General features: G+C 44.5%; 1 pseudogene; it reads left to right on the top strand.

Moving 5' to 3' along the window:
• Nucleotides 1-8,571, top strand: part of LOC102391871 — a 28,374-nt pseudogene extending 19,803 nt beyond the window's left edge.
• The last annotated feature ends 10,722 nt before the right edge of the window (nucleotides 8,572-19,293 follow it).

Below are 19,293 nucleotides of genomic sequence, written 5' to 3'. Positions count from 1 at the left end.
CATCCAAAAAAAAGAGAGAATAAAATCAACAAAATTAGAAATGAAAAAGTAGAGGTTACAACAGACAATGCAGAAATACAAAGGATTATAAGAAACTGTTATGAACAACTATATGACAATAAAATGGATAACCTGGAAGAAATGGACAGATTGTTAGAAACTAAGTTCAATCTTCCAAGACTGAAACAAGCAGAAATAGAAATTATGAACAACCCAATTACAAGCACTGAAATTGAAGCTGTGATCAAAAATCTACCAAAAAACAAAAGCCCAGGGCCAGATGGTTTCACAGGAGAATTCTATCAAACATTTAGAGAAGAGCTAATGCCTATCCTTCTAAAACTCTTTCAAAAAATTGCAGAGGAAGGAACACTTCCAAACTCATTCTACGAGGCCACCATCACCCTGATACCAAAACCAAAGACAATACCAAAAAAGAAAACTACAAGCCATATCACTGAAGAACATAGATACAAAAATCCTCAATGAAATTTTAGCAAACAGAACTCAGCAACACATCAAAAAGCTCATACACCATGATCAAGTTGGGTTTATTCCAGGGATTGCAAGAATTCTTCAATATATGAAAATCAATCAATGTGATACCTCATATTTAAAAACCATATGATAATCTCAATTAGATGCAGAAAAACCCTTTGACAGATTCAGCACCCATTTATGATTAAAACTCTTCAAAAAATGGGCATAGAAACAACCTACCTCAACATAGTAAAGGCCATATATGATAAACGTACTCAAACATTGTTCTCAATGAAGAATAACTGAAAGCATTCCCTCTAAGAGATCAGGAACAAGACAAGGGTGTCCACTTTTGCCACTATTATTCAACATAGTTCTGGAAATCCTAGCTACAGCAGTCAGAGAAGAAAAAGAAATAAAAGGAACCCAGATGGGAAAAGAAGAAGTAAAGCTCTCACTGTTTGCAGATGACATGATACTGTACATAGAAAACCCTAAAGATAGTATTAGAAAATTACTAGAGCTTATCAGTGAATTTAGCAAAGTTTCAGGATACAAAATGAATACACAGAAATCACTGGCATTTCTATATACTAACAATGAAAAATCAGAAAGAGAAATAAAGGAATCAATCCTATTTACCATTGGAACAAAAAGAATTAAATATCTAGGAATAAATTTATCTAAGGAGACAAAAGAACTCTACACAGAAAATTAAGACACTAATGAAAGAAATCAAAGACTATATAAACAGATGGAGAGATATTCCATATTCCTGGGTAGGAAAAATCAATACTGTGAAAATGACTATGCTACCAAATGCAATCTACAGATTCAATGCAATCCTTATCAAATTACAAATGACATTTTTCACAGAACTAGAATAGAAATTTTCACAATTCATATGGAAACATAAAAGATTCTGAATAGCCAAAGCGGTCTTGAGAAAGAGGAATGGGGCTGGAGGAATCGACCTTCCTCACTTCAGATTATACTACAAAGCTACAGTCATCAAGACAGTATGGTACTGGCACAAAAACAGAAATATAGACCAATGGAACAAGATAGAAAGCCCAGAAATAAACCCATACACCTATGGGTACCTTATTTTTGACAAAAGAGGCAAGAATATACAATGGGACAAAGACAGCCTCTTCAATAAATGGTGCTGGGAAAACTGGACAGCTACATGTAAAAGAATGAAATTAGAACACCTCCTAACACCATATACAAAGATAAACTCAAAATGAATTAAAGACCTAAATTTAAGACCAGAATCTATAAAACTCTTAGAGGAAAACATAGGCATAACACTGATGGCATAAATCAAAACAAGGTCCTCTATGACCCACTTCCTAGAGTAATGTAAACAAAAGCAAAAGTAAACAAGTGGGACCTGATTAAACTTAAAGGCTTTTGCATAGCAAAGGAAAAGCTTTGTTGTCTTTTCACAGAGACAACAAAGACAACACTCTGAATGGGAGAAAATAATAACAAATGAAACAACTGACAGAAGATTAATTTCTAAAATATACAAGCAGCTCATACAACTCAACACCAGAAAAACAAACAACCCAATCAAAAAGTGGGAAACAGAATTAAACTGACATTTCTCCAAAGAAGACATACAGAAATCCATGAAATGATGCTCAATATCGCTCATTATTAGAGAAATGCAAATCAAAATTATAATGAGATATCACCTCACATCAGTCAGAATCAGTTCAGTTCAGTTCAGTTCAATTGCTCAGTCGTGTCCAACTCTTTGCGACCACATGAATTGCAGCACGCCAGGCCTCCCTGTCCATCACCAACTCCTGGAGTTCACTCAAACTCACGTCCATTGAGTCGGGGATGCCATCCAGCCATTTCATCCTTGTTGTCCCCTTCTCCTCCTGCCCCCAATTCCTCCCAGCATCAGAGTCTTTTCCAATGAGTCAACTCTTTGCATGAAGTGGCCAAAGTACTGGAGTTTCAGCTTCAGGATCATTCCTTCCAAAGAACACGCAGGACTGATCTCCTTTAGAATGGACTGGGAGAATGGCCATCATCAAAAAGTCTACAAACAATAAATGCTAGAGACGGTGTGGAGGAAAGGGAATGCTCTTGCACTGTTGGTGGGAATGTAAATTGACACAGCCACTATGGAAGACGGTATGGAGATTCCTTAAAAAATGAGGGCTAAAACCAACATATGCAATCCCACTCCTAGGCATATACTCTGAGGAAACCAAAATTAAAAGAGACACATGCATCCCATTGTTCTTTGCAGCACTATTTACAATAGCTAGAACATGGAAGCAACCTAGATGTCAATCGATGGATGAATGGATAAAGAAGTAGTGGTATATATACACAATGGAATATTACTCAGCCATAAAAAGAAACGCCTTTGAGTCAGTTCTGATGAGATGGATGAATCTAGAACCTATTATACAGAGTGAAGTGAGTCAGAAAGAGAAAGATAAATATAGTACTCTAACACATACAACAGTTAGAATTGGACATGGAACAACGGACTGGTTCCAAATAGGAAAAGGAGTACATCAAGGCTGTATATTGTCACCCTGTTTATTTAACTTATATGCAGAGTACATCATGAGAAACGCTGGACTGAAAGAAACACAGGCTGGAGTCATGATTGCCGGGAGAAATATCAGTCACCTCAGATATGCAGATGACACCACCCTTATGGCAGAAAGGGAAGAGGAACTAAAAAGCCTCTTGATGAAAGTGGAAGTGGAGAGTGAAAAAGTTGACTTAAAGCTCAACATTCAGAAAACAAAGATCATGGCATCCGGCCCCATCACTCCATGGGAAACAGATGGGGAAACAGTGGAAACAGTGTCAGACTTTATTTTTTGGGGCTCCAAAATCACTGCAGATGGTGACTGCAGCCATGAAATTCAAAGACGCTTACTCCTTGGAAGGAAAGTTATGACCAACCTAGATAGCATATTCAAAAGCAGAGACATTACTTTGCCAACAAAGGTCCGTCTAGTCAAGGCTATGGTTTTTCCAGTGGTCATGTACAGATGTGAGAGTTGGACTGTGAAGAAAGCTGAGCGCTGAAGAATTGATGCTTTTGAACTGTGGTGTTGGAGAAGACTCTTGAGAGTCCCTTGGACTGCAAGGAGATCCAACCAGTCCATTCTGAAGGAGATCAACCCTGGGATTTCTTTGGAAGGAATGATGCTAAAGCTGAAACTCCAGTACTTTGGCCACCTCATGCAAAGAGTTGACTCATTGGAAAAGACTCTGATGCTGGGAGGGATTGGGGGCAGGAGGAGAAGGGGACGACAGAGGATGAGATGGCTGGATGGCATCACTGACTCGATGGATGTGAGTCTGGGTGAACTCCGGGAGTTGGTGATGGACAGGGAGGCCTGGTGTGCTGCGATTCATGGGGTCGCGAAGAGTCGGACACGACTGAGTGACTAAACTGAACTGAACTGAACTGAACACATACATACAGACTCTAGAAAAATGGTACTGAAAAATTTTTTTTCAGGGCAGCAATGGAGAAACAGACATAGAGAATAGACTTATGGACAAGGGGAGAGGGGAGGAGAGGGTGAGATGTATGGAAAGAGTAACATGGAAACTTCCATTACCATATGTAAAATAGATAGTAATATGTAAATACGTAAAATATGTAAATATTGATATGTAAATTCAACGGGAATTTGCTGTATGGCTCAGGAAACTCAAACAAGGGCTCTGTATCAACCTAGAAGGGTGGGATTGGGAGGGAGATGGGAGGGAAATTCAAAAGGGAGGGGATATATGTATACCTATGGCTGATTCATGTTGAGGTTTGACAGAATAGAGCAAAATTCTGTAAAGCAATTATCCTTCAATTAAAAATAAATTATTTTTTAAAAAATCTAAAAAAAAAAAAAAGAAAGAAATGTGGTAAGTGTACCAAAGAGTGTGGTAGTGAGAAGGAAAAAAGAGGAATGAGTTTTTCTCTTTTCCGTTCCTGAGAAAAAGACCTCAACGTTCCTAGCTTTCTTTTCTTTTCTTTTTTCTAAGACTTATGTCTGTAACTAAGTTTGCTTTTCTGCCCCCTTACTCATTAGGAGCTACAATTCACATTTTCTGCTTTGACTCTATGCTAAATACATCCCCTATCAGGCGTTTACCCTTGCAACATCCTTCCCCTTGTAGTTCCATGTCAGAAAGAAGGCCATAGAGCCACCGAATTGCCACACTCAAATACTGGGTTGCTGACACCGGTGGTGGTGGTTTAGTTGCTAAGTCGTGTCCAACTCTTGTGACTCAATGGACTGTAGCCCGCCAGGCTCCTCTGTCCATGGTTTTCCAGCCAAGAATACTGGAGTGGATTGCCATTTCCTTCTCCAGGGGAACTTCCTGACCCAGGAATCGAACCTGGGTCTCTTGCATTGCAGGCAGATTCTTACCGACTGAGCTATGAGCGAAGCCCATTACTGACACTAGTTTATGATTGTCTTTGAAATAATGCAAGAGGAAGAAATCAAGATCCTATCACCTTTGTTCTTCATTACTGACTGCTGACTGTGAGCCCTTGCCTTATGTAAGCCCCCACACTCCTCATGGAATGGGGGTGGGGAGGGCACAGTTCTTGAGGCATGAGCCTACTCTGTTCCCCTCTCCACTGGCTGAGAATAAAAGCCACCTTTCTATTTCCTCCAAACTCTGTCCGTATTTTTCATTGGGCTTCTGTAGACAAAGAAGGCCAAGATTTTGGCTGGCCACAAGAGGATGCTTTGGGGTTAGAGCCAGTAATACTCACTGAAGAGGGTGAACAGGAAAATCTAGAAAACTCCTTGCCAGAGAGCATGAAAGCTGGTTGGCCAACCATAATCCTGTGTGTTCTTAATTCCTCCTGTCTGATCACTAGTCAGTCAATTTCACTGCAGCCTGTGTGTATCTGTCCCCTGGAAAGCCATGTGGCCGGACCTAGTTGTCCTCGTGGGCCTGTACTACCTCCTCCTGGTACCAGGAGGTGGTGAACCACCTCCAGGACAAGTTCATCTTTATCACAGTCTGTGACTCGGGCTTCGTGAAACTGCTGGCCGGGCAGCTTGATATATCACAGAAACCAGCACAATATTATCCTTCAATTAAATAAATTATCCTTCAATTAAAACTTTAAAAGAAAAAAAATAGGGCAAAAGAAAAACCCTTAGGATTGTGTCTTTGATTCCTGCAGGGTAGTTTCCTTCAAGCTGGTGAATCTTTCCCGAGGAGATGGGCTAGAGTGATCTCTTATATGAGTGGAAGGACAGGTGGGGTTTTCTAGGGTAGAGGGTGAACTCTGTGTTCTGTGGGTGATGGGTAAAGAGAAGGAGCCCAGCCTCCCCTCCAAATACCCCATGTAATTCCCCAGATTCCTACAGGGACATGACTCAGTATTGATGGGGGTGTTTCAAGCCCAGGCTCTAGAGGTCAATACCAGGCCTATCCACAATTTCCCCCCAGCCCAGGATTTCAAGTTTTATTTATCCAAACAATCTGCATCCATTCTATACTCATATTTGTTTTTGTCTTTTATCCAATGTCTCTTTTTTGTCTCTCTTTCCCTCACTCTCTCGCTGTCTCTCTCTGTTTCCCTCTCTTTCCCTTATATTAGCTGTTAACCACTCAGTCCTGAGGGGTCAGAAAATCTGAGCAGCTAGGGAATATTTATCATGTCTGCAAAGAGAACAGGGACTGTGAAAGACACAACTTCACCCTCTGAGTTAGAGACTGTAGACACACAAGTTTTCCTCAAGCTCAATACTTCCCTCCATCAGCTCTGGGGTGCTAGTTCCTTGTCACCAGGAAGTAGGCGGGGTGTGAAGACTGAGTCAAGAGGGAGCACACCTTCTGTCCTCCCACTGCTCACAGGGTCTGGACTCTCCAAACCCCCAGGAGCGTGTTGGTCTCTGCTCCCGCCCCTCTCCTAAAGTCCTTCTGGGTTGGAGGGTGAATGGCACCATGGCCCAGTCCTCTCTCCTGGGCCCAGCACACTGTTGTCCTTTTGTCCTCACTCTTCCCAGGTCTCTGGGGTCTGGTGAATAATGCCGGCATTTGCACACCCATGGTACCCAACGAGTGGCTGACCAAACAGGACTTTGTGAAGGTTCTGGATATGAACCTGTTGGGGGCGATTGACGTGACCCTGAGTCTGCTGCCCCTGGTGAGGAAGGCGAGGGGCCGTGTGGTCAATGTCTCCAGCGTCTTGGGCCGGGTGTCTCTCTATCCTGCAGGCTGCTGCATATCCAAGTACAGCGTGGAGGCCTTCTCAGACTCTCTCAGGTAATGGCTTGGGGTGGATGTCCTTCTCTTTTGCTTCTGTGCTCTGAGCCAGAAGCTGGGGGATGGGGGTTGGCAGGGAGTGGGGCGGAGGTTCTGCAGAGATTTTCATACATCACATATCTAATGGCTCTTCCTTCCAGGTCCCTCTCTTACTCTGTGTATGTCTTTCACTGGGAAGCACCTTCCTATGTTTCACACACCCAGTTGTTCCTTGACCTGTAGAGTTTGATTCAACTTATTTCTGCCTTACAGGAGGGCCCACGGTCAGAAATTATTGGAGGCACAATAATGGATAGATTTGACTGTGCAGGCCTTCCATGTGCTCAGCTGCTGTGGTATTTAGGCTCTCGGAGCCCTGGGGGCAAGTGTACTCCTTGAAGCAATTAGTTAAGGGAACCACCTAGTCAAATCAGTGGTAGAGACTACTGGCTGAGGAGAGAGGGTGTCTCTGATGTGTAGAAGCTCTGTCCACAGGCAGGTGGATACTCCTTAGAGGACAGAGGGGATACTGGGGTGGGAGAGGGGAAACAGGAGACATGCACTATGGAAAGACACAAAGTGCAATGTGGTGATTTTTTGGGGGGGAGAGGAACAGGAGGAGGCAGGATTTCAGTGATGCTCTGCAGCACAGTTGGTAGGATGTAGAGCTGATAGACATGCGGTGTTAAATAACTGCGGAAATGGTCAAACTTGGTAGAGAAGCACTAACATCACCATGAGCTTCTCTCCCTGGCTTCTGCATCTCACAACTTCTGAGAGCTCCCAGCCTGTCTCACCCACTCCTGTACTGGTCTCTGACTGTTCTTTCATGCTCTACTTGAACGACCTCTCAATTCCTTACCCTTTGTCCTGTCCACAGAAGGGAGCTCTCCTACTTTGGAGTGAAGGTGGCTATGATTGAGCCTGGTCACTTCGTTACCAATATGACCCAAGGTGAGGGTTTTATTGAATACTTCCAGGCATTGTGGAATTGGGCCAGCCCAGAGCTGAAAGAACTCTATGGAGAAAACTTCCCTGCTGACTGTGAGTGAGCTGTGGTCCTTGGGGAGAGAAACCAACTCTTGTCTGGAAGCCTGGGCCCATCATTAATGCCTTGTCCAGTCTCAGGTCCACCCTCCAGGCTCTGAGTCCCCCCAACACTGTGGGGACATGAGCTCATCTCCAGGGTCCCGTGTGGTCAACTGATGACAGAAGGAAAGGATCCAGGCTTGGCAGACCAGGAGACCAGTTTCTCTTACAATATTCTTTTATTTGGGAAAGTAACTGAAGTCATAGAGTGATGCCATCCATGGAATCATGGCAAGCTGGTGTTAGAACCACCTTGTTTCAGATGCCTCAATTTCTTATTTCTAGTGTTTTTAGAGATCTTTGGATTATGTAGTATACCTACAGGATGAGCTCTAGGGTAGGCTTACTTAGTGTGGATAGAAATATGGGGGTGTTGGGACACTTTTCAGTGAAATCAATTGATTTAATATGGAGGATGATTTGGGGAGAGAAAGGAATTTTTAGAAACTTTGAAGTTGATCTGGAATTGGGAGGCTTGGAAAATGAGAATAACTTAGATGGTGTCTCCTTCTGGACAGTCTTGAAGACACTGAGTTTACTGAAACCACCGTGGACTCAGAATCTGTCCTTGGTGACTGACTGCATGGAGCACGCCCTGACTGCCTGCCACTCCCCCACCCGATACTCACCTGGCTGGGATGCCAAGTTCATCTACTTCCCCATGAGCTACCTGCCCAGCTTCCTGGTGGATCTCATGGTGTACTGCTATTACCCTCAGCCTGCTAAGGCCCTGTAACCCAAGACTGGGGTGCATGATAGGGGATAGTTGGGTACTGGGTGGAGAGAGGGTGTATGGGGGGAGGGAAATAGAGTGGACAGGAGGCTTCTCATATCCCCAGGACACCCATCTCACCTTGCTCGTCACCTCCACCCCAGGCTTCTCTTGGGACATTGCTTAGGATTCAGAGGTATTACGAAGAAAGACACAGGTTTTGTGGCTGAGGATCTTGAGTCAGGAGTTCAGTCTCCCTTTTGTTCCTTGTGCCTTATGACCCACATCCAGCTGTGCAAAGCCATATTTTGGGGAGGGTATGAGTCACTGGGGGTTCCAGTCCCCCTTGCTTTGCCTGTGTCCACCTCTTCACAGTATCTTTGCTATATCCAGTCTCCTTCTTCCCCAGGATAGAAATGGGCAGGGGAGATAAAGGCCTTCTGGTAAATGCCTGAAGGTATCTGTTGACAGTGGAAGGTGACCAAGCCTGACCCATCAGCCTAGTGCCAACTCAGTAAACCTCGGCCAGAATAGGATCCTGAAGAGGAAATAAAAGCAAGAATTTCCATTGATTATCTTTTTCCTCAAAATTATAGTAGAACATTTCAACTACTCGAATGCATGCCAGAGCTTCATGCTTAATCTGAAGACTCCTGATTTTCAATTTATTATTTACACACACACATACATAGCCAGTCTCACAAAACCAACTAATATCAAATAAAGCATCATTGATTCACTTTATGCCTTGGGGGTACGTGTTCAGGAAGTTTGGACTCATCTCCAGGACTCCTCTCCAGAATGTAGAGAGCTTATGAGGTTACTAGGCCCTGGTCATCCCGCTGGTCCTACAAGTGGTGGGGGCAGGGCTTCACTGAGATGGGTTCCATGGGCAACTGTGTGGACTGTCACTCAAGGGCCCTATCTCAGACAAGACAGAATAGCAAATGCATTGAAAACAAAGTGCAGTGGATAATAACCCGCAGGTGGCAGGGGTTTAAACCCTGGTCCCCGATGATTCCACATGCCACAGAGCAACTAAGCCCATGTGCCGCCACTACTGAGTATGGGTTTCTAGAGCCCTTGAGTCACAAATACAGAGCCCGTGTGCTATAAGTACTGATGCCCACGGGCCTGGAGCCTGTGCTCCACAAGGGAAACCACAGCAATGAGAAGCCCATGCACCTCACCAACAAGTAGCCCCTGCTCCCCGCAACCAGAGAAAACCCATGGAAAGCAAGAAAGATCCAGATCAGCAAGAAAAACAAGTGCAATGCACACCATCCTGAGCCCTCAGCCTGGACATTCAGAGATCCCCAATCCTCCCCTTCCGGAATGCCTTCCCTGGGGTCAGAGCCAGGTCTGGTCTGATGGACATGAGCAGTGGCTGGAACCCGTGCCAGAGTCCACACAGCACCCACCAGGCAGTCTTCCTCCTCCTCCCCTTGGCCGTCCTGGTGGTTTTGGAGATAAGGTTCAGTGACTCCCCATGCAAATATCATCTCTTCCCAGAATCAGACACTTAGGACCTGAAGGCAGGCTTTGTCTGTCCATTCTGGAAGCTCACTCCAATAGGGGGACAGCAGACAGGTGGGGCTGCAAACAAGGTTGCACAATTAGCCCTCATTCGTGGCCCCTTCCAGCCCCTTTGTTACCTAAGCCTCTCTCTCTTCAGAGGACTCATCCTGGGTGGAGATGAGCAGATGGGTGTGGAATGCCCTGAGTCTTGACTGCGGTCCTCTTGAGACTGGGAGAGTGCCACCAGGGGATGACAGCCCCACTCCCGAGCGTGTAGGTTTGACAGCTGCTGACTTGGAATGTGGCCCCCCTGCAACCCCCAGGACAAGGATGCAGAGATTTTTGTCAGTGAGTCTCCCTGAAAGATTTCTAGTTCTGGGCCTTGCAGCTCCCAGGTGAGTGAGTCACCCCAGCCTCCTGTCTCTTCCTGCTCTCTTCCGACCTCCCTGTGGTTGTTCCCAGCCTGAAGCTCCTGAGACCCCCACAACCACAGTATTACTTTCAGGATTCACGAAAGGAAAGCTGATCGTGTTGGGGCTGAGATGTGTCTGGTGCATGGCCCATTGGGAATTTATGGTTGAAGAAATTCGTGTTCACTGAGAAAAAAAAATCTCCTGTTTCTTTCAAGTAATAAAGTCATGACTCTACCCCTTAGTAGGGTTTGTGTTTGCCTAAGATTTTCATGGCTCCCTGGCTTCCTGCCAGTTTCCAGGGCACATCGTTCATCCTTAATTGTCTCTGCATTACTATTACCAATTCCCACCTGAGGGACAAAAATTTCAGGAAGACAGTCTGCCCCTTGCAGGTAGCTGCTGCTTCTAAGTCACTTCAGTCATTTCCAACTCTGTGCGACCCCATAGATGGCAGCCCACCAGGCACCCCCATCCCTGGGATTCTCCAGGCAAGAACACTGGAGTGGGTTGCCATTTCCTTCTCCAATGCATGGAAGTGAAAAGTGAAAGTGAAGTCACTCAGTCGTGCCTGACTCTTAGCTACCCCATGGACCACAGCCTACCAGGCCCCTCCGGCCATGGGATTTTCCAGGCAAGAGTACTAGAGTGGGGTGCCATTGGCTTCAGTTCAGTTCAGTTCAGTCGCTCAGTCGTGTCCGACTCTTTGTGACCCCATGAATCACAGCATGCCTCGCCTCCCTGTCCATCACCAACTCCCGGAGTTCACTCAAACTCATGTCCATAGAGTCGGTGATGCCATCCAGCCATCTCATCCTCCGTCGTCCCCTTCTCTTCCTGCCCCCAACCCCTCCCAGAATCAGAGTCTTTTCCAATGAGTCAACTCTTCGCATGAGGTGCCCAAAGTATTGGCGTTTCAGCTTTAGCATCAGTCCTTCCAAAGAACACCCAGGACTATCTCGTTTAGAATGGACTGGTTGGATCTCCTTGCAGTGCAAGGGACTCTCAAGAGTCTTCTCCAACACCACAGTTCAAAAGCATCAATTCTTCGGTGCTCAACTTTCTTTACAGTCCAACTTTCAATCCATACATGACCACTGGAAAAACCATAGCCTTGACTAGACGGACCTTTGTTGGCAAAGTAATGTCTCTGCTTGCCTTCAGTAACCTGAAATTCTGAATCTGTCTTCCTCTCAGAGTTTGTTGGCTGCTGGGATGGGCTTCAGGGGCATCTGAGCCTCTGTGTCCTTGGGGAAGCCTCTCCTTCCACCCAGTGCCCGTCATTTTTCCTGACTTGGCAGTCGCAGCTGTGATAAATGTGGGTGATGAAAGTGATAAACGCACTGACCCCAGCTCCTTCTGTCCCTGTCCCTCTCACCAGCTCCACGGCCCTGGTGGCTCACACCTTGTTCCTGGATGATATCCCCCCTCCACATAGATGTTCTGGGGTCCAGTCTTGGGTCCTTTCTTCAGTCCCCCAAGGGGTCAGCTTCCTTCTCCTCTCCACCATCACCCTTATAGAAGCTCACGTAATTTCAAATTTGGGGGGTTTACAGCCCTCCCTGCTTAGGGGAGGCAAACACTCCGCATCCCGTGGTCCCTGTACAAATTTGTCTTTACTCTCAGTCTTTTCTCAGTGCCTGAGAGTATGGATTCTGGGTGTGTGCTGGGCAGGCCAGGGTCTGAGCACCTGAGGCACAAAGGGCAATGGAGCCGGGCACCCAGGTCTGTGAGCAGGGCATTTTCATGGAATAAAAGGGCCACAACTGTTACAGCAACTTAGTGTGAGTCCTTCCAACATCTGTCCCAGCATCTGGGAGAAGTTTCACCATTGTCTGTATCCCTGCATTCCTTTTGAGTCCCCTCTCTTTGCCTCAGACACACCCACTGCTCTTCTGAACATCTTGCTGGTCCAGAGAACCACTTCATCAGGAGAGAACTTACTCTCTTTTGCCTTCTCCTTGTAATCCTAGAGAGGCAGAACTTAGTCTTTCAGGAGGAAATTCTATGAGCTGCTCCAGAGGAGGAAACCAGATCAGAGGCTAAGCCAGCTGCCCAGGGCACACAGCTAGTTGGCAGGAGAACTGGGTTTTGAAGCCATGTGTTTATTTTAAGTGTATCTCTTTGTAAGACTATTCATGAGATTTGGAGACCCAAGTCACAGGCTCCAATAAGAAAACAGGAAGAATTTAGTTGTGAACCATGAAACCTGGCATGTAAGGCTTAAAATGTGTGGTCATGGGGCTGAAGAGAGCAGAGCAGAGAGAAACAGGCATGGATGGAAGGACCAGCAAAAAGTAACTGGGGAAAGTATTGTCATCCCTGAGAGGTTGTGTTAGAAATGCAATGGTGTCTATTAGAAATGGGTTAATGTACTAAAGAGAATGCACTATCATTAGAGTCAGTCACTAAGGAGGGTGAACAAGAAAATCTTGAGAACTCCACGCTGGAAAGCCTAGAGGCTGACTGGCCAATAATAATTGTGCATGTTCTTATCTCCTCCTGTCTGAACACTACCAGACTCTAGTTTACTCCCACCTGTCTGTGTCTGTCCTCTCACCATGTGACTGTAGCTGGTGGTCCTCTTGGGCCTGCTGTACCTCATGTGCTGATACCAGGAGAAGCAGGAGATGAGTACGTCTGGGACAAGTGCATCTTCATCACAGGCTGTGACTGGGGCTTCAGGGAACTGCTAGCCAGGCAGATGGACCTGCATGTCTTGAGGGTATTGACTGTGTGTGTGTGCCAGAGCAGGGGGTGGAGAAACTCAGGAACCAGAGGTCTGAAGGCTGGCGATGGTGATCCTGAACTTCACCAGGACAGAAAGTATCACTGTGGCCACCCAGTAGATTAAGGAGCATGCAGGGGACAGAGGCACCATCTAGATTTCTTTTGTTTATTTCTCCTTTCTCTCTGAAGAGGAGACCCTTGACAGCAACCAGGAGAGTTTCAAGGTGTTTTCCAGAAGTTGAAGTCCCACCTGCCTTTACCCACCAGATGAGCACAGCCTCTTCCTACCCCCTCCCCCATCTTCTGACCTCAAGGCTCTGCAGTTTGGGGGACGGATTTTCCTGATGAGAATGTGTCCTCTCAAGACTTTCTGTCTGGCATCCCCTCCTCTCTCAGCAGAAGGTCTGGGTTTCTTGCTGTTGTGTGAGCAGGGTGATCAGGGCAGACTTTCTGGAGGAGGGGTGGAGGCGGGGACTCTGGCTGGAAAGCTTCGTGGGTGGCTGGGGCAGAGCTGGGGCTGGTCTGTGTTTTCAGCCCTTGATCAAGTTCTTGCTGGTGACCCAGATTCTCCTGACTTGGGTTTAAATGTCACCCATTTTCAGTGATGACACTGAATCTCAGGAGTTGTCTAAGGAAGGCCTGTAAACTACTATGGAGTTACTTGCTCTATTTTTTTTTCCCCCCTGAGTGTGTGAATCTACAATTGTGCCTGTTTTTTATGGGAGAAAGAAAGAACTTTAATTTATCTAAGTATAGATTTAAAACATGACATGTGGACCATGAGAATAATATGTTGATGAAAACCAAATTACCCCAAATCCTACCACGCACAGATTAGTGCTCATAACATTTTGACATACATGATATTACATTTTGGACTCAGTCTGTATCCTAATTTTTCACTGAAAGAATGTGAACAATTTTACAGGTAATAAAAATTTCTTAAAAACAAAATAAATAATGATTGAGAATATTGTATTTTTTAATTTATTTATTTTTAATTGAAGGATAATTGCTTTACAGAATTTTGCTCTATTCTGTCAAACCTCAACATGAATCAGCCATAGGTATACATATATCCCCTCCCTTTTGAACCTCCTTCCTGTCTCCCTCCCAATCCCACCCCTCTAGGTTGATACAGAGCCCCTGTTTGAGTTTCCTGATCCATACAGCAAATTCCCATTGGTTATCTATTTTACATATGGTAATGGAAGTTTCCATGTTACTCTTTCCATACATCTCACCCTCTCTTCCCTTCTCCCCATGTCCATAAGTCTAGTCTCTATGTCTGTTTCTCCATTGCTGCCCTGTAAATAGATTCTTCAGTACCATTTTTCTGGATTCTGTATGTATGTGTTCAGTTCAGTTCAGTCGCTCAGTTGTGTCTGACTCTTTGCGACCCCATGAATCACAGTATGCCGGGCTTCCTTGTCCATCACCAACTCCAGGAGTTCACTCAAACTCATGTCCATCGAGTCGGTGATGCCATCCAGCCATCTCATCCTCTGGCGTCCCCTTCTCCTCTTGCCCCCAATCCCTCCAAGCATCAGAGTCTTTTCTAATGAGTCAACTCTTCACATGAGGTGGCCAAAGTATTGGAGTTTCAGCTTCAGCATCAGTCCTTCCAATGGACATCCAGGACTAATCTCCTTTAGAATGGACTGGTTGGATCTTCTTGCAGTCCAATGGACTCTCAAGAGTCTTCTCCAACACCACAGTTCAAAAGCATCAATTCTTCGGCACTCAGCTTTCTTCACAGTCCAACTCTCACATCCATACATAACCACTGGAAAACCCATAGCCTTGACTAGATGGACCTTTGTTGGCAAAGTAATATCTCTGCTTTTCAAGCGTCTTTTAATTTCATGGCTGCAGTCACCATCTGCAGTGATTTTGGAGCCCCAAAAAATAAAGTCTGACACTGTTTTCAGTGTTTCCCCATCTATTTCTCATGAAGTGATGGGACCAGATGTCATGATCTTAGTTTTCTGGATGTTGAGCTTTAAGCCAACTTTTTCACTCTCCTCTTTCACCTTCATCAAGAGGCTTTTTAGTTCCTCTTCACTTTCTGCCATAAGGTGGTGTCATCTGCTTATCTGAGGTTATTGATATTTCTCCCAGCAATCTTGTTTCCAGCTTGTGCTTCTTCCAGCCCAACATTTCTCATGATGTACTCTGCATATAAGTTAAATAAGCAGAATACAACATGTATCTTTCTCTTTCTGACTCACTTCACTCTGTATAATAGGTTCTAGGTTCATCCACCTCATTAGAACTGACTCAAAGGTGTTACTTTTTATGGCTGAGTAATACTCCATTGGAAGGAAAGTTATGACCAACCTAGACAGCATACTCAAAAGCAGAGACATTACTTTGCCAACAAAGGTCCATCTAGTCAAGGCTATGGTTTTTCCTGTGGTCATGTATGGATGTGAGAGTTGGACTGTGAAGAAGGATGCTGCTGCTAAGTCAGTTTAGTCGTGTCCGACTCTGTGTGACACCATAGACGGCAGCCCACCAGGCTCCCCCGTCCCTGGGATTCTCCAGGCAAGAACACTGGAGTGAGCGCCGAAGAATTGATGCTTTTGAACTGTGGTGTTGGAGAAGACTCTTGAGAGTCCATTGGACTGCAAGGACATCCAACCAGTCCATTCTGAAGGAGATCAGCCCTGGGATTTCTTTGGAAGGAATGATGCCAAAGCTGAAACTACAGTACTTTGGCCACCTCATGCAAAGAGTTGATTCATTGGAAAAGACTCTGATGCTGGGAGGGATTGGAGGCAGAAGGAGAAGAGGACGACAGAGAATGAGATGGCTGGATGGCATCACTGACTCAATGGATGTGAGTCTGAGCGAACTCCGGGAGTTGGTGATAGACAGGGAGGCCTGGCGTGCTGTGATTCATGGGGTCGCAAAGAGTCGGACACGACTGAGCGACTGAACTGAACTGAACTGAATACTCCATTATGTATATGTACCACAATTTCTTTATCCATTCATCTGTCAATGGACATCTAGGTTGCTTCCATGTTCTAGCTATTGTAAAAAATTTTGCAATGAACAATGGGGTACATGTGTCATTTTCAATCCTGATTTCCTCAGGGTATATACCTAGGAGTGGGATTGCTGGGTCATGGTGATTTTATTCCTAGTTTTATAAGGAATCTCCATACTGTCTTCCATAGTAGCTGTATCAATTTACATTCCCACCAACAGTGCAAGAGTGTTCCCTTTTCTCCACACCCGCTCTAGCATTTTTGATGCTGGCCTTTTTCATGACTGGCCTTTTAGGCTTTTTGATGATGGCCATTCTGACCGGTGTGAGGTGATTGTAATTTTGATTTGCATTTCTCTAATAATGAGCGATGTTGAGCATCTTTTCTTGTGTTTGTTACCCATCTGTATGTCTTCTTTGGAGAAATGTCTGTTTAGGTCTTTTCCCCACTTTTTCATTGGGTTGTTTGTTTTTCTGGGATTGAGTTATATGAGCTGCTTCTATACTTTGGAAATTAATCCTTTGTCAGTTGTTTTATTTGCTATTATTTTCTCCCATTCTGAGGGTTGTCTTTTCACCTTCCTTATAGTTTCCTTTGTTGTGCAAAGCTTTTAAGTTTAATCAGGTCCCACTTGTTTACTTTTGCTTTTATTTACATTACCTTAGAAAGTGGGAGGATCTTGCTTTGATTTATGTCATCAAGTGTTCTGCCTATGTTTTCCTCTAAGAGTTTTATCCTTTTTGGTCTTACATTTAGGTCTTTAATCCATCTTGAGTTCATCTTTGTGTATGGTGTTAGGAGGTGTTCTAATCTCATTCTTTTACGTGTAGGTCTCCAGTTTTCCCAGCACCATTTATTGAAGAGGCTGTCTTTGCCCCAATGTATATTCTTGCCTCCTTTGTCAAAAATAAGGTACCCATAGGTGCATGGGTTTATTTCTGGGCTTTCTATCTTGTTCCATTGGTCTATATTTCTGTTTTTGTGCCAGTACCATACTGTTTTGATGACTGTAGCTTTGTAGTATAATCTGAAGTGAGGAAAGTTGATTCCTCCAGCTCTATTCCTCTTTTTCAAGACTGTTTTGGCTATTCGGGGTTTTTTGTGTTTCCATATGAATTGTGAAATCTTTTGTTCTAGTTCTGTGAAAAATGCCATTTGTAATTTGATAGGGATTGCACTGAAACTGTAGATTGCATTTGGTAGTATAATTTTTTTCACAATATTGATTCTTCCCACCCAGGAGCATGGAATATCTCTCCATCTGTTTATATCATCATTGATATCTTTCATTAGTGTCTTATTATTTTCTGTGTACAGTTCTTTTGTTTCCTTAGGTAAGTTTATTCCTAGATATTTAATTCTTTTTGTTGCAGTGGTGAATGGGATTGATTCCTTAATTTCTCTTTCTGATTTTTCATTGTTAGTATATAGAAATGCCAGTGATTTCTGTGTATTCATTTTGTATCCTGAAACTTTGCTAAATTCACTGATAAGCTCTAATAATTTTCTGATACTATCTTTAGGGTTTTCTATGTACAGTATCATGTCATCTGCAAACAGTGAGAGCTTTACTTCTTCTTTTCCCATCTGGGTTCCTTTTATTTCTTTTTCTTCTCTAATTGCTGTAGCTAGGGGTTCCAGAAGTATGTTGAATAATAGTGGCAATAGTGGACACACTTTCTTGTTCCTGATCTTAGAGGGAATGCTTTTAGTTTTTCACCATTGAGAATAATGTTTGCTGTAGGCTTATCATATGTTGCCTTTACTATGTTGAGGTAGGTTCCTTCTATGCCCATTTCTTGAAGAACTTTAATCACAATGGGTGCTGTATTTTGTCAAAGGCTTTTCTGCATCTATTGAGATTATCATATGGTTATTATTGAAGGAGGAAACAGAACAGGCTCCATCTTGAAAGCAGGACTTCATCTTGGCCCGGACTGTAGACTTTGAGCTATATGCCCAGTATCTATGGAAATGACATACCAGCTGGAAAACCAGAACTCCACCCCCACTCCCCCATCCCCGGATGGAAGAGTCACAGGGCTCTTACCTAGACTCTCCGTGGCCTAAAAGAATACCCTAATTATCTGTGTAACCAAATAGAATCATAAATTATATTATGCTTATTGGAGTATGACCACAGGCCTATTGATAATTGTCCACTGTTAACTACCTAGGTTTAAGGCATACGAATCACAGGTTAACTTTGATTGTATCTTTCTTTTCCTTTGTTCAGACTAGTTTCAGAGAATTTGGGGAGGTGGGTTTGAGCACGTACCCTTGGGGTATATAAAGTTTTCACAAAAACTGGTCAGAGTCCTTGGCTAAGAGGAGACTCTGCCTTGGGCCCACTGGTGTAATAAACTGCACTCCACTATCTGCATTGTCCTTCTGAGTGAGTTTGTTTCCCAGAACGCGTGGCTACAACATTTGATGCATTGGCTGGGAAACTTCTCACTTTGAAGAGACAAGTCCCATTTGGGACTACTCCAAGGCCTTGTGGCTTGAATCTTCTAGAGGAGGGAAGGTGCCTCGCCCTTCTGGAAGGATTCTGTTTCTCAACACCCAGACCTTTCAAGTTAGCAGGTAGTGGGGCAGGTAGCAGGTAGTGAGGCACTGAGCACTCAGGTGAGGAGGAACCCACCCGGCAGGGTGGAAGAGGGGGCCTGATCACCCCCCTGGGAGGGACTAGAAGGGGCACAGACCCACAGGAGCCTGAAATAGGCAGGTGGCAGCGATTGCTTGGTACACAGGTTGACAAGTGTGTTAGGACTTAGGAAGGAAATTTGTGAAGGTCATTTAGGAGGTGGTGTCCAGGCCATCTTGGGGAAAATTATTACCAAGCAATTGCCAGGGGATTTTTAGAAAAAGAAATTTGGTCTTTTTGTATTCGTATTCTGCCCTCCCCAAGGAGATGTCCCATCTGCTGTGAAATTCTTGGCGCCCTTGGAATTGTCAGGCTAGAAGAAGGGGGATACATAAGTGAGTATGAATTGGCTTTTCCAGAGATGGCCTGGACGTGGGGTATTTAACCCATATGTGTCTTCATCCACACCTGATCCAGCCCTCCAAGGCAGAACGGACTTTAGAAGTT

Source organism: Bubalus bubalis, chromosome 4 (genome assembly GCF_019923935.1).
Source record: "Bubalus bubalis isolate 160015118507 breed Murrah chromosome 4, NDDB_SH_1, whole genome shotgun sequence".
In the NCBI taxonomy this organism is placed as follows: domain Eukaryota; kingdom Metazoa; phylum Chordata; class Mammalia; order Artiodactyla; family Bovidae; genus Bubalus; species Bubalus bubalis.
This window is presented reverse-complemented; position numbering and strand designations above follow the sequence as displayed.